Source organism: Delphinapterus leucas, chromosome 14 (assembly GCF_059928025.1).
Source record: "Delphinapterus leucas isolate spDelLeu-1000000601 "Yukka" chromosome 14, BTC_Dleu_Yukka2, whole genome shotgun sequence".
In the NCBI taxonomy this organism is placed as follows: domain Eukaryota; kingdom Metazoa; phylum Chordata; class Mammalia; order Artiodactyla; family Monodontidae; genus Delphinapterus; species Delphinapterus leucas.
The window spans coordinates 64,535,763-64,551,896 of record NC_143142.1 but is presented as its reverse complement, the minus strand read 5'-3'; the positions used below and the strand labels follow the sequence as shown (position 1 = coordinate 64,551,896).

Sequence of the window (16,134 nt, the reverse complement as noted above, 5' to 3'; positions counted from 1 at the left end):
AGGCTTGAAAACTCTGAAATTCCCTTTCCTAACCACAACCTGCAGGCTCTCTACGGTGTCCTCCCGAGAATGAGTGATGTGGTGGCCCGTCACACGCAGAACAGGAAGTGCACGTGTGCCAGGGGGCGTGGTAGGTTGGTGATAAATGTGGAGTTGACTGGCTCAGGTAGGAAGCTGGGTGTGCACAGGGGACAATAAGAGCTTGTTGGTGCAGCTGCTCCAACCTGGGATGGAGGGGCAAAGGCAGAGAGCATCGAGGTTTCGCTCTGCCTTGCCAGGGAGTGGAGGCGGGGGACAGGGATTGCTCTGCCAGATGCTTCTGGTCTAGGAATGAGCCTGCATCTGGCCTACTGCCTCTGGTGGCCTCCTCTGAAAAGAAAGCCTAATTTGGGGACTTGTAGCGTCGCTTATGGGAAGAAGCAAGGCAAGGGCATGTTGAAACTTGTGGATCAGTTTGGAAAAAAGAGTGACACCGGGGGTGTATAGAGTTGGGGTTAAATTCTAAACCTGAGCTTGCCTTCTAGTCTGGCCTGTGTGGAAATGATAGCAACTCTGATGGTCTCTAAACACCCGCTCTGGGAAAACCAGCCAGCAAAGCAGAAATAAGTATTGGTTCAGGTGAGGGGGTCAAGATACTTCACTTATCCAGAGCTCAGCCTACTCTCACCTGTCCTGTCAGAACATGGATCTCAGAGCGAGGGATGCGTGCCTGTGATTAGCGAAATGGCTGAAGCCATGGCTCCTTATCTTAAGACCACCACTCCACCTGACCCTTGCTCAGAGCCCCACGGTCGCCCAGCCCAGGGGGCTGCACATTAGAAGTGGAGAAGCTTCTTTAGGCAGGCGTTCCTAACAGGTAGCATGACCTCTGGGAGCCTTACTGTGGGAAGGGGCAGATAGAAGAAGAGAGAAAATTGCAACAGTAGGGACAAATCTCCTGACACAGGAGAGCATCTCATAGACATGCCAGAGGGCCCTGAAGACAAGGTTACATTATTTTCAGCACCTTGGCCACTGCAAATGCTTTGTGGAACAGAACTGGGGAGAGGTGTACACAAACAAATGTTAGGTTTTATTCTTTGCCACAAAAGGAAGAGAAGCATATAAATGTTAAAACAAAACAAAACAAAACTTCCTGCAGTAGGGCTAAAATGAAACACATTTTGTTGCTTGAAGGGGCAATGTTTAGTTGTCTAGAAAAGCCTTGTATGTGAACTATCTCGTCTGTATTGCTAGATAAACAGTAAACCGTTATTCCTGTTGGCGTGATGGAGTGTTAGGACTGAGAGAGACCATGAGATTCTATAAACCCATTTTAAAATGTTTATAGGTTCAGAGATGTGAAGTGGTTTGCCCAAGGTCCCACAGCCAGATGGTGGCAGAACTGGGTCTTGAACTTGGTCCACTAGAGTGCAAAATGGATTCAGGGTTCTGGGGAGCAGGCCTGGGTTCAGACACTATACCTTTGGCAGGAGCAGCCAGGCCGGGGCTGGGACCTCCTCCCTACCTCCAACCTCACAGAGGTCAGAGTCAAGGCCTAGGTGGGAGGCTGGGGGGCCTGAAACACCTGCCTAAGGACTAATTGAGGAAACACTGCACGGAATGGGTCGGGGGTCTGGGGGAATGGGTGGGAGTGCTGGTAAGCCAGGAGAGCTGGACAGAAGTCCACAGGGCAGGCTGGGGGCAGGGCATTGGAGTGGTGTAAACACGCCCAAAACATAAGTGAGCCTCTGGCGTCCCCCGGCTGGACAGTTTGCTTCCTATTCTAGAACAGCCTGACTCCAGGCACATCAAGAACTGGTTTGAAAGGCAGCTTGCAGCCCGGAGACGGGAAACAAAGAAGAAAATGCCAAGCGCTCCTTTTAATCTTGCGGGAAACACAGCTCCTAGAGTCTGATTTTTGCTTTCGATTTCCTGTAAGAGAGGCCGAGAGGGCTCAGAACCTGGCCTGTCCAATGCAAACCTGCAGAAGCGTCTTGCTGCACATCTATCCATGGACTTCCTATTTTTACTCTTAATAACCGTAAGCTCGAGGTTACCAGGGTCTCCTTGTTGCTATAGTGAGAGGTGATAGCGCCAGCCTTCCAAAGCGCTGGACCCTTGGCTTAGGGGAAGAACAGAATCTGGGTTGCTTTATTTTTGGGCTTGACTGAGAAGGTTTAATGCACCATTTGCCAGCCCTCCCAGCAATAGCGTTTTGTGCCCAAAATACATGAAACCTCAATAACAGAAAAACTGACGATTTCAGGAAGTGGGTATCTGGGAGTAATGTAGAAGGAAAACTTTAAATTACAAAAATGATAAAACTTCATTAAGAGCATCTAGAAAATGACAAAGAAATGAAAATACATGTAATTATAATACCATAACACAGCTTTCATGGTCCGGAGCTGTCATCCCACTACAGTCTATCAGTTTTCTTAAATGTGCATTTGGCAGAGTTGCAGATTTAGTGTGCGTATGTAGTGTGTGAGTAATGGGTAGTCTGCTTTTTCAGTTATTATGTCATAAGCATCTTTCTGTGCTGCTGCCTTGTCTCAATAAACATTATTTTTATTGGTTGGGTAATGTCACATCGTTTCACATAACACTCTCCTACTTTTCATCTTTGGTGTCTCTTGAATTCACGCTTGGTCTCCATCATACCATCTCTTTCAAAATTCTACTCCTTCTCTAATTTGGATAACTGGCCTGCCTTGTCTCTGTCCCCATCCCCCTACACACACACACACACACACACACACACACACACACACACTCACACACACACACATACACACTAGGATTTCCTCCACTCTACAGTCTTGCTAATCAAAGGGTGGTCCCATACCAGTGGCCTGGACACCCCCTGGGAGCTTGTTAGAAATGCAGAATTTCAGACTCCAGCTGGGACCTACCGAATCTGAATCTGCATCTGTATTTTGACAAGATTCCCAGGTGATTCCCAAGCACATTGAAGCTTGAGAAGCACTGATCTGAAACACACATTCCCCACGCTCTAGGAGAGAATCCCGGCCAGGTGCGCAGCCTGCAGAGTGCAGACCAAATGGAGAGGGGGCAGGGAGTGAGTAGGTGAGGCCCAGCCAGACAACCACAGGTGGTGGGCAGCTGTAGGCCAGGAACCTTAGAGAGGTTGCAGGAAGGAAGGAGGCCTGTGAAGGAAAATCTATAGAATATACAAGATTGAAAACTGAGGGCTCAGTTGGCTAGGAGGGGCAGGAGCAAAACAGCCAGCCCTGGCTCACTCCCACTTTGTAGGTGAAGAAGCTGAGGCACAGAGAAATGAAACTGCTTGCCCAAGGTCACCAGCGAATAGGTGGTGGAGCTGGGAGACCAATCTGCTTCCAGAGCCCACACTCTTAACCACCCTACAATGCAGTGGAGGGTAAACGACAGGAGGAAGAAAAGAATAAAAGGACATTAGACTCCTACAATGAGCTGGGTAATTTTTCACTTCCTTACATATAATAACCACGACAACCTTTGGATGTGGATATTCCTACCCCATGCTACAAACGAGAAGGTCCATTTGCACCAGTGATGAGCAGGTCCTGAGTTCACGTAGTTACTAACAGCTGAAGTCAGGATTTGAACCCAGCACATTTTGGGTCCCAAAGTGATGCTCTTTCCAAATTGCACACTTCATCCACAAGGTGTGGAGCTGCTCTCTGCTCTCAGAACAGCTTCTTTCCTTCTCCCCTGTCTCCTGATTTTATTTTATTTTTTTAGATTTGATGAAAGCTTAACCTTTAAAAGCATTTTTATTGGAGTACAGTTGATTTACAATGTTGTGTCAGTTTCTGCTGTACAGCAAAGGGAATCAGTTATACATATACATATATCCACTCTTTTTTATTTTATTTTATTTATTTATTTATCTATTTAGCGGTACGCGGGCCTCTTACTGTTGTGGCCTCTCCCGTTGCAGAGTACAGGCTCCGGACGCGCAGGCTCAGCGGCCATGGCATGGCTCACGGGCCCAGCCGCTCTGCGGCATGTGGGATCTTCCCGGACCGGGGCACGAACCTGTGTCCCCTGCATCGGCAGGCGGACTCTCAACCACTGTGCCACCAGGGAAGCCCTATCCACTCTTTTTTAGATTCATTTCCCATACAGGTTATTACAGAGTATTGAGTAGAGTTCCCTGTGCTATACAGTAGGTCCTTATTAGTTATCTATTTTATATGTGGTAGTTTGTGTCAATCCCAGTCTCCCAATTTATCCCCCACCCTTTCCCCCCGGTAACCATAAGTTTGTTTTCTACATCTGTGTCTCTATTTCTGGTTTGTAAATAAGTTCATTTGTATCATGTTTTTAGAGTCCACATATAAGCAATATCATATTTGTCTTTGTCTGGCTTACTTCACTCAGTATGAGAATCTCTGAGTCCATCCATGTCACTGCAAATGGCATTATTTCATTCTTTTTTATGGTTGAGTAATATTCCATTGTATATATGCACCACATCTTTATCCTTTCATCCGTCAATGGATATTTATGTTGCTTCCATGTCCTGGCTATTGTAAATAGTGCTGCAATGAACATTGGGGTGCATGTATCTTTTCGAATTATGGTTTTCTCTGGATATATGCCCAGGAGTGGGATTGCTGGATCATATGGTAGCTCTAGTTTTAGTTTTTTTAAGAAACCTCCATACTGTTCTCCATAGTGGCTGTACCAATTTACATTCCCACCAACAGTGTAGGAGGGTTCCCTTTTCTCCACACCCTCTCCAGCATTTATTGTTTGTAGATTTTTTGATGATGGCCATTCTAACTGGTGTGAGGTGATACCTCATTGCAGTTTTCTTTTTAATTAATTAATTTTGTTTATTTATTTTTGGCTGCATTGGGTCTTTGTTGCTGCACGCGGGCTTTCTCTAGTTGCAGCGAGCAGGGGCTACTCTTTGTTGCAGTGCATGGACTTCTCATTGTGGTGGCTTTTGTTGTAGAGTGGCAGCTCTAGACACATGGGCTTCAGTAGTTGTGGCACATGGGCTCAGTAGTTGTGGCTTGTGGGCTCTAGAGCGCAGGCTCAGTAGTTGTGGTGCATGGGCTTAGTTGCTCCATGGCATGTGGGATCTTCCTGGATCAGGGCTCATACCTGTGTCCCCTGCATTGGCAGGCGGATTCTTAACCATTGCGCCACCAAGGAAGCCCCCCTTATTGCAGTTTTGATTTGCATTTCTCTAATAATTTGTGATGTTGAGCATCTTTTTATGTGCTTTTTGGCTATCTGTATGTCTTCTTTAAAGAAATGTCTATTTAGATCTTCTGCCCATTTTTTCATTGGGTGGTTTGTTTTTTTGATATTGAGCTGCATGAGCTGTTTGTATATTTTGGAGATTAATGCCTTATTGGTTGCTTCATTTGCAGATATCTTCTCCCATTCTGTGGGTTGTCTTTTCATTTTGTTTATGGTTTCCTTTGCTGTGCAAAAGCTTTTAAGTTTAGTTAGGTCCCATTTGTTTATTTTTGTTTTCATTACTCTAGGAGGTGGATCAAAAAAGATCTCGCTTCGATTTATGTCAGAGAGTGTTCTGCCTGTTTTCCTCTAAGAGTTTTATAGTATCAGGCTTTACATTGAGGTCTTTCATCCATTTTGAGTTTATTTTTGTGTATGGTGTTAGGTAGTGCTCATTCTTTTACATGTAGCTGTCCAGTTCTCCCACCACCACTGATTTAAGAGACTGTCTTTTCTCCATTGTATATACTTGCCTCCTCTGTCATAGATTAGGTCACCATAGGTGCCTGGGTTTAACTCTGGACTTTCTATCCTGTTCCATTGATCTATATTTCTGCTTTTGCGCCAGTACCATACTGTTTTGATTACTGTAGCTTTGTAGTATAGTCTGAAGTCAGCGAGCCTGCTTCTTCCACCTCCGTTTTTCTTTCTAAAGATTGTTTTGGCTATTCAGGGTCTTTTGTGTTTCCATACAAATTGTAAAATTTTTTGTTCTAATTTTGTGAAAAATGCCATTGGTAATTTGATAGGGATTGCATTGAATCTTTGGATTGCTTTGGGTAGTATAGTCATTTTGACAATATTGATTATTCCAATCCAAGAACATGGTATGTCTCTCCATTTCTTTGTTTCACCTTTGATTTCTATCATCAGTATCTTATAGTTTTCTGAGTACAGGTTTTTTGCCTCCTTAGGTACGTTTATTCCTAGGTATTTTATTCTTTTTGATGTGATGGTAAATGGGATTGTTTCCTTAATTTCTTCTTCTGATCTTTCATTGTTAGTGTATAGGAATGCAAGAGATTTCTGTGTATTAATTCTGTATCCTGCAACTTCACTGATGAGCTCTAGTAGTTTTCTGGTAGCATCTTTGGGATTTTCTATGTATAGTATCATGTCATCTGCAAACAGTGACAGTTTTACTTCTTTTCCAATTTGGTTTCCTTTCGTCTCCTGATTTTAAAACCTCATCTCTGCCCAGGGACACATTCCCCTTGCCCGTTCATGGTAGGGACAAACACAGGGCAAGTTTCAGATATTTTCCTCAATCCTTAAAATTGTGAAATGCTTACGACTAGAAGGTACCTGTTGTGCATTTAATCCAACTGCCTCATTTTACAGTTAAGGAAACTGAAACCCAGAGAGTTCAAGTGGCTTGTCTGAGGTCACACAGCCATAGATCCGAGACTCTGACCCTGGATTCAGTGCTCCTTTCATGACTCTGGGCTGTATTTGCACCTGGTGTCCTGGGTGCCAAGGGGTCTGTGCACCACCAGGGCAGCCAGCACTGGGCTGTCGGGTTGCTAGGTCAGTGCAAGTTGAGCCTTAAGCTTAAGGTGGAGGATGCAATGGATGAATCTCCACTTAAAAAAACAAACTGGGGCTTCCCTGATGGTGCAGTGGTTTAGAATCTGCCTGCCAATGCAGGGGACACAGGTTCGAGCCCTGGTCTGGGAAGATCCCACATGCCATGGAGCAACTAAGCCTGTGTGCCACAACTACTGAGCCTGCACTCTAGAGCCCGTGAGCCACAACTACTGAGCCCACGTGCCACAACTGCTGAAGCCCGTGCGCCTAGAGCCCATGCTCCACAACAAGAGAAGCCACTGCAATGAGAAGCCCACGCACCACAAGGAAGAGTAGCCCACACTCGCCACAGCTAGAGAAAGCCTGTGTGCAGCAACAAAGACCCAATGCAGGCAAAAAATATATTAAAAAAAAAAAAATGAAGAGGAACTAAAGAGTAAAAAAAAAAGAGAACAGAGGCTTGAAAAAAGAAAAAAACCCTAATAAAAATAATGTCTGCTTGTTAAAAATCCAAGCAGTGTAGAAGTGTGTCTGCAAACACTTGAAAGCACCCCCTCCCAGCCCTCCCCAGCCCACTCCCCAGGGGTAACCACTTAGTGCCGCCTCCAATGGCTTCTTAATTTTCATGCCAGCCATTGGGTTTTGTAGGATCCATGCCACAGCGAGGCTATTTTTAACAAGCATCCCAGGCTTCAGGAGGTTGAGGAGAGGGGAAGAAAAAATATTCCATTTGTGTATTTTTAATCCATGTGCATTTGAGCAAGCAGTGGCTTTCCTGTCCCTGCTGCCAAGGGTTTCAGGCAGTTGATTAGACTTTCTGGGTGCAGGGTAATCCTTTCTCTTGCCCTAACGAGGCTGGAAGGCCAGGGAGAGGTCCAGGTGATGTTTCTGGGGCTGATGGCTGTCTCAGCTGGCTGCCTCCTGATCCTGCCTGCCCCCAGCCCTCTCCTTCCAGGCAGCCTTGACAATCCTGGCTGGGTCTTCCAGAGCAGAGGAGGCCTGGGAACCTGACTCTTTGTGCCACGCTCATATTTAGAAACGTCTCCAGCCAGAGGTTGGCGTCTGTCCCGCTTGGGCTCTGGGCAGGGGGTGCAGTCACATGTGCTGCCTTTGAGTGGGCAGATTCTGAGTGGGCAACGGCCCGCTTTGAATATAAACACACTCCTTTTATGCCGAGGCATCCGAGCCTGTGCTCTTGGTCACTGGGTGAAGGCAAGTGCTGGTAGCCGGATGGGCGACAGGGAGACGGAAGAAAGACGTCACAAGGCTTGAACTGGGCAAAATGGTGGTCGAGGAGGGGTCTCAGCTCCCTGCCCTCCACCCCCCGCCAGCCCCGTCCCTATCTGTTTTTCTGCGCTCCTTCACCAGGTGCGCAGAGCACTGCCACTGCCTGAGTAGGAGGCCTGCTGCCCCATGGGGTTGCGGAGGGGTGTGGGCCAGAGGGTGCCCCCATCTGGGCCTTCCCTTCTGCCCTGTGAGTTCCCCAGTGTACTGAGCGGTGGCCTGGGAGGCTGTGTGGACTGGGACCAGAGTGCGGCCTGGGTGTGGAGCCAGCTGGGGCAGAGTATTGCTCTGCCCGCCCTGTCTGTGAGCAGCCAGGCCCTCAGCCTCTCCAGGTGGCACCTGCAAAACGTGTCCAGGATGATGTCATCCCTCAAGGCTCTTTCAGCGCTGACAGTGATCATTCTACAATTTCTTGCTCACCCTGCTTTTTTTCCCATGACAGTGCCTGACAACAGACAAAATGGACCAACCAGCCCAGCCTTAAATCATAGCCCCCTGGGTAACAAACATCATGCCTTAGCCCTGTAAAAACTCTCCTTTCTTTTAAACAGTTACTTGAAGGAGGGGCATTCTGGTTCATTCACTCACACCTCACGTCTTTAATGAACACCTGCAAAGTGCTCTCTCCAGCTCCACAGCAGCTGACGGGGGCTTTTGGATCTCCTTACATAGCACCTCTCCACCCCTCTGCACGCCTGCCCTGGGGACCAAGGTGGCCTCCTTACCACATTCAGCTCTCTGGAGAGGACTCTGCCTTCCTGCAGCGGAATCCTCAGAGAGAACACAAATGCAATGGGATTCCCCTCCTACAGCTGATGCCAAGCCAGTGCCAAGGATGAAGCCCCTTGCACCTCCACTTCACCCTGCTCCATCCTTCCCTCCACATCCCAGGGGAAGAAAGCTCCATGCAGTGGTCAAGAAGGCTGAAGAGATAGTCTCTTCGTATCTCCTATATAACTGACTGAATGCATGAGTGAATGAATGAATGAATAGATAAGCAGATAAGCAAGTAAGCAAATGAATGGAGGAACAAATGGAATCTCAATCTCTACTCCCAAGGAACTTAAAATTCAAAGGAAAAGAGCCATGCTTGTAGCATGCTAGCACTGTAGGACTGAAGGGGACCCTAGGGATTGGACTCACCCCCTCATTTTTATGGGAGAGGAAATGCAGGCTCAGAGGCGGGAGGGGCGGCCATGTGATGCATGCAGCGGACCACGGAGGTCAGAGGATGGCGAAATCGCCCAGGGAGAGTGAGATCGCGAATCGAACACAAGGCTGCCCTACTTTCCCTCTGCTGCTGCCCTAAGTGTCCCATCCTTGGGAAAAATTGTCTTTTCATGTGGTTGAGAGTGGATGGCGCAGTTTTTCTTGGAGGGTTAATTGTTTTGCTGACAGCACAGAGAATTAGGAATGAGAATCCCGAGTGAGGGCGACAGCACCATCTGCTGTGAATATGTTTCAACCCCACCTTGCGGGAGGGTTCAGAAGGACTCCGATCCCCAGTCTCCCACCCCCAGCAAAAACTGACGTGCTCTAGCTGTTTGCTTCCGGAGCTGCGGCCACCAGGTGATCCTGCAGCCCAGGGGACAGGCTGGTAACCGGCTTCTGAAGGGTGCAGTTTCTCCTCCTTTCCCCACGGCATCTGGTGCACATGTAGTAGGGCTGACGTCTTACTAGGTAGAACAAGGACCCCCTCCCCTTCCCCGGGGTGCCTGGGACACAGAGCGATGATACTAACACCAGGGGATGACTTTCCATTCTTCCCGTAGCCTGATGTTTTGAGGTGTGGTCTGGTGGGCATGTGGGCCTGCACCGAGCTCCTGGCTACCTTTGGTGTTTGTGTCCTTTTTCCGCTGAACTCCATGCATTGCCACCTATCCTGGGTTTTCTGGCCTTTGGCCTGTGCTGCCTATTCTAGAAGGATCTCAGCCTGCCTTCCTGCCAGGTAGGAATTTCCTAGGTTGTGACTTCTTCCTGGAGAGCAGAAGCAGAGCAGCGTTGGAATCAAGCAGAGAATCCCATTGTCCAGGAGCAGCTGAGATCTTTCTTCGTAGGGCTGGAACTTCGCGGTGGCGTTTTTTCATTTTCATTATTCAGGAATATATCCCATACACAAAAGAGCATTGATGTGTGTATATGCTTTTGGAAGGTAATACCAATAACTGCTTTGTTCTTTCAGAGGGGCTTCTAATCCCCAGGGCTGCCTTGCCCAGCAATGCCTTGGAGGCCAGAGCTGTAAAGCCAGGTTGCCCTGGAGGCTCAACGTCGGCACCCTGCCCCCCTCCCCACTCCCAAGCTGTGGCTATTTATCACAGCAGCACCCTCTTTGCCTGAGCTGCTCCTGTCAGCTAGGGGCCTCCACATTCCTGCCTTCCCTGTTTATCACTCTCTTCTCTGTGTCTTCTTCGCCTAGACCCTCCCAGCAGGGGAGAAACCACAGGCTCCATCCTCCTCCTGTTCTCTCTTCTCCCCATCCCCCCACAGCAGGCCAAGCATGCCTCTGTTCCCGGCATCCTCCCCGCTCCTACCGACCCACCATTCCCCTGACGTGGTAGGAAATTAACCCAGGACAAAGGGGCTTGCTGAAAAGAATGATAACTGGGGGTCAGAAATTCCAGTCTTGACTTTTTCACTACCTTACTGTAGGATCTTGAGTGAGATTCTCAACCTTTCTGTGCTTTTGTTTCCTCATCTCTAAAACAAGCTTAAAAAAAAAAATACCCCTTTATGTCAGTACTGTGAAACCACATGGGTTCAGTGGATGGCAAAGCAGCTTGAAGGGTGTAAATCAGGGTAGGGTATGTGTGTAAGACATTGTCATTGTTAGGCTTACAAAATGCATGGGACTCCAGGTCCCTGTCTCCCTTTGCTACCCTCATCCCTGTCCATGGTGCTCCCCCTTTCCTGCAGCGCTGGATGCCCTGGTGGACACTCTCCACCTGCCACAGCCCCTTCTCAGCAGTGGGCCCACTGAGGCCCAGAGGACCCCGAGGTTGGGGTGGAGCTCAGGGTCACAGCTGTCTGGGCAGTGGCCCCGGGAGCTGGAGGCCATACCTGGTCAGAGATGCAGGGCTACGGCCAATGTGGCCCCGGTCTCCAGAACCCAGGAGATCTGCATGCTGAGGCGCGGCTTCTTCTTGTTGGAGCCCCTTCCTACCTGCCCCCTGCCACCCCCGAGTGTGAGCTGTGGTCTTGGCTATGAAACGTGGTCACTCAGTAGAGGAGTGTCTGTGTCCCTCACCCAGCAAGGTGTGCATCTGTACCCTTGTCTCTCACTCTGAGCGAAGGGCTGTGAAAGGAGGCCACAGGTGGGTGGCCTTCCTGGAGCCCCCAAATCACAGCACACCGGAAGCCTTGTCCCAGGGCCTGGGCCACAAGAGTTGAGGCATGTCCCTGGTAGACATGGCCTTGTTCTTTGTGGGTCTCATTGGTGGAGGGAGGACACCCAGGTCCTTCCTCTTTCCTGGGGAAATGAGGTTCTGTTGGTGGGTATGAGCTAAACTCTGAATGGTGGGTAGGATGAGTGACTGAAGGTGGGTCTTTCAGGCAGATGAAACGAAATATGCCAAGCTAAGAAGATAAGAATGAAGGGGTGTGTGTGTTTGGTACACGCATGCTGAGGCCTGGGGGTAGGGTTGGTGGGTGGGACATTGGCAGTGAAGTCCCTAGCTGAGGTAGACTCTGTTTAGTCACCTGGAGTTACAAGATCTAATAATAAAGAGAGAGAGAGAAAAAAGATGGCTAGAAAGTTCTAGAACAGCTAAAACTTGGACATGTGTCTCTGGCCCTGGTAGGTCACAGGGACCTTTGTTCTTCCCACAGGTCTCCTCTGAAGCAGCTGGGAACTCAGAAGGCCTCACTACCCATGAGGAGTAGGCCAGCCAGGAGAGCAGTAAGGGATGGCATGAAGCCCACCAGGGCCTGAGGAGTGAGCGCAACCTGCAGCTCGTTGGACCTGGAGCCTCCAAGTCGGGAGACTGTATCACCGGGGAGACTCACGAAGAATTGATACTTCGGCCTCAAGTGACATGTACACGGTGTGATGACAGGTAATGAACCTGAGGTCCATCAGTCCTTTCTGAATGATGTGGCAGGTAGGAGAATATATCAGCCTGCAGTGGACATAAAATGTCAACTCTTGGGAGGATAACCACGCAAACAAAGCAGAGTAAGGCCTGGTAAGATAATAGATGGATGCTTTATAGTTATTAGTTTCTGCCCCAAGCTCTTGCTGGAGCTAGGCACCAGCAGATTTAGCATCAGGTGGGTTCGCTTACTATACCTTATAGGAAGGCCTGATGCCATATGGATGTAGCCCCTCTTGTTTGAAGACCTTAGAGTAACAAATCAAGAAGTCATTATTTCCCATCAGCTCCCTTGGGAAGCAGGGCATGGATGCCAGTGGGGAAACAAAGGCAGCGAGGGGTGCAGGAGCTCTTTCATGGATCAGTGATACCTAAGGGGTAGACCTGGAGGCCTTATTGGCTGAGAAGCCTTCTGGGTTGGGTCAGATTTCTTGAATGACCGGTGAGGTGATATAGGTTGGTATTTCTTGTAATAAAAGGAAATAGGGACTTTGTGGCTGCCTTTGTCCCTCCAAGGATGCCAGGACAAGTAACAGATGACCAAGGCTGACTTGGGGAGGTCATGGGTGGCGGTCTGGAGAGCACAGGCCGGGGCTGGCAGACACCCTGGGTCTAGCAGGTAATCTGAGGTCAGCCAAGGCAGAAAGCATTGAGAAGGTCCCCAGAGCCTAGAGGGCAGGACCCTGAGGCTGGAAGGACCAGGGTCCAGTGGGACTGGAGACCCCGAAGATGAGCTCTGACGTAGTGGAGGGCCTGTCCCATTGGCCATCTGGTCGTCACTGTGTGTGACGATTTCCGCCATGGGGAAAACGGCGGGCTGGGGCGGGAGCAAAAATAGCTTGGGGCCTTGGGAAACTGACCAGGGCAGGGGGAGAGGGCCAGTGGCCTGGGGCAGGAGGCCCAAGAGGGTGTGGCAAATTCCATTCCAGTGCAGGCCAGTGTCAGGGTCCACAAAGCCAAGCCAAGGGGTGGGGAGGGGCAGAGCATTAGGACTTCTGGGTGGCCTTGTTCTAAGTCAGGAAGAAAGAATAAGATGAAGAAGGAATCCAGAAAGCTGAGCCCAGCTCTAGGAAATGGATCAGCCACAGGTACCAGGTGGGCCCAGGACTTGGCTCCTGTCTATATGAACAAATGGCAGGGGAATCGAGCTTTGGGGACCCTGGTAAGGATAGTTAGGGGTCTGCCTAGGCCTGGAGGGGCTTTGCTAGGTAGCTGGTATCTTAACAGTTTCCTGGGGCTAGCTGTGTCCCCGGGCACCCTAGACCCTAGTGTGCTAGCTCTGGGCTATTCTCAGACCCCCACCTCTCAGTGGAGCAGGCAGTCTGTGCATCCTAGGCTTGACTGGGGACTGGGCAGGGCTGACCCTGTGGGCCCTTGTGATGGAGGTGATGAGGGGGCAGGAGGAGGTAGAAGAGGCCCAGCCCTGCAGGTGGGTGGGTGAGGACTTAGCAGCCTCAGGAAGGTAAGGGGCAAAATACTTTCTGATTAAGTCAAGAAAGAACAAAGGGTTGAATCTAGAAGTTTCTTAACCTAGTTTCCCAATATTTACCAAGTACCTATTTTGTACTGGGCACTGTGCTATGTGCCAGACATACAAAGATGCATGAGGTATGTCTGCTCCCAGGGGAGGGAACATGGAGCAGGGGAAAAAACATGGGAGTGGAGACAGATCTGGGATTCTGGGAGCCCCAGGCTCCTGTCTTCAAAATGGGGACAAGACTTTCTCACTCACAGGCTGGTTGGCAGAATTAAATAAAATGAAACATGAAAAACATTTAGCACAGCCCCTGGCACCATAGTAAGTGATCAATCATTTAGTTTTCTTCCATTGTTCTGCTCTTGGAGGAGCTTATGGTCTGAGAGGGGAGGGAGCAAAGAAGGCTGGGAGAAACGCATCCCAATTCCCAGGGCTTCTGATTGTGAAAAGGGTTTGAGGCCTGGGCTTTGAAAACCTGGTTCTCGGCATTCCTCTGGCCGTGGAAAATGTAGTTTAAGGTGGATCCGAACACTCAGAAATGGTGATTGCCTGTGAGTGCTGTGGCAGTTGCTAGGCCTGGGGATGCTTTCTGGGCACTGCGTAGGATAGAGGGAGGGAGGGGTGGGTCCAGGAATTTACAGACGTGTTGAGAAGAGAGGACATTCTCGGAATGCTTGGAGAGTCTTGCCTCCTGGGCTTCCAGCGCTGCTCTAGGGAGTGTGGGGCAGGATGAGTCGGGTACAGAAACGGAGGCAAGACTTGGGACCTGGAGCAGGGCTACCCAGAGAGACTGAGCATGAGCCAGTCTCGTGGGATTTTCAGTTTGAAGCAAGTGAAATTAATTGTAATAATGTTTCATTTAACTCAACATGTCCAAAGTATTATCATTGCAACATGGAGTGAATATAAAGATTATCAATGAAATAGTTTATATTCTTCTTTTCGTACCAAGTCTTTGAGGTCCAGAGTGTGTTTGATACTTACAGTTTATCTCCGTTTGGACCAGCCACATTGCAAGTGCTTAGCAGCACCTGTGGCTAGTGGCTACTCTGTTGGACAGCTTAGGTCTAGAATTTAGAGCATCTTTGCCCAGGGGCACCCAGAGGCCAGGTGTATCCTGAGCTAGACAACAGGACTTACTATTCTGTCCTCTTCTCATGACACATCTGAAATGAATTCCTGGGGAAACTGGCTTGAAGAATCAGAGATGTCTTGAATCGTTTGTTCTGGATGGTAACGTATGTTCTCTAGAACCAGCCCTGGCTGTAGGTCTTCCCAGCTGGCCTCAGATGCCACCACTTACTGGTCCCGGGCTGACCCCAGGCAGTTCCCAAAGCTCTCTGAGCTTCAGAAGCTGCATTGAAAGTGGCACTAAGAATGTCTGTTTTGCTGGGTAACTTTGAGGACTAAATGAAATAATCGTTACTCTGTGACATTCCACGTCAAGAAATAATGCTTTTTATTTTCCTAAATTAAATGAAAACCGGGTTGATTTCCCTATGGACTAAGTGTGGCAAAAGTGTCCTAGCAGGAATTTCTGTAGTTCTGTTTCTACCCTTCTGTTGCATGAGGACTGTGGGGCTTTGTGGGGCAGGACAGATGGGCAGGGGGTGAGCCTGGACCTTGGCCCAGGGGGGCTGCCTGTGGCCCTCCTTATCCAGAGCCGTGTGGTCACCTGGAGGAGACAGGTCCTGCAGGCAGCTTGTGCCCCTGTGTCGGCTCTGCCGTAGAGAAGGCGGGGGCCCCCGGGCTTTCATCTCTAGAGGATGGACGCCACCGTGGCACTGTGTTTCAGTGGGCCGAGGGGGTGCCAGCCACCCGAGGACCCATCACCTAAGCCATCCCAAGTGTCTTGGGACCCGACCCAGGCACCCTACTCGAAAAGCTGCTTGTCCTTCATCCCCTTTCTCTCCTGTCTCCCAGCCTCAGCCTTTGAAACAAAGGCCCATCCCTACCTTACCTGCCTCCTTTCTTTACCAGCCATAAAAGTACAGATTATTCCCTGTGAGGGCCAGGGAGCCTGCTGTCATAGATATGGCTGCTCTTTCTGGGTTTGGGCGAGGGTACTTTTTATTACTCTGTGAATGACATCTGCCCCAGTCACGGGCTCCCAACAGCAGCACAAAATAGTAATTGCTACGTATGTGTCCTGACACATGTCACGGGCATAAGGTTGGCACTCCACAAAATCCAGTTCCCCTAAGCCCAGCCCCACCTGAGGAATGGGTTAAATAATTTCTACCTTTGGCGTTTTTCTGAGACTCAGATGAGAGAGTGTATGTGAAAGACCTGCATACAGTTATAAAATGTTATTAAGACTTTTAATTCCCTACCTGGCGTGGTTTCTTGGTTGGGAGCTGGGTTGATTCTAAACGTGCCCTTCTACTCGGCATCGTGGGCCCCGCTCAGTGCTCCCCTGGGGGTTCCTCCCTGCCGGGCGAGCACCTCTCAACTAATAATCCTTTGTCTCCTGTGTGTCAGTGGCAGGTTTCCCTGACATCCTTAGTTTTCTTC

At 49.3% G+C, this 16,134-nt stretch overlaps 1 protein-coding gene across 1 annotated transcript in view; it reads left to right on the top strand.

Moving 5' to 3' along the window:
* The window catches only part of ZBTB7C (zinc finger and BTB domain containing 7C), a 377,651-nt gene that overhangs the window by 74,165 nt on the left and 287,352 nt on the right, over positions 1-16,134 (top strand). Inside the window, exon 2 of the mRNA XM_089895157.1 lies at positions 11,881-12,107. The gene's annotated coding sequence lies outside the window, so the exon portion shown is untranslated. The remainder of the gene's footprint in view (positions 1-11,880; positions 12,108-16,134) is intronic.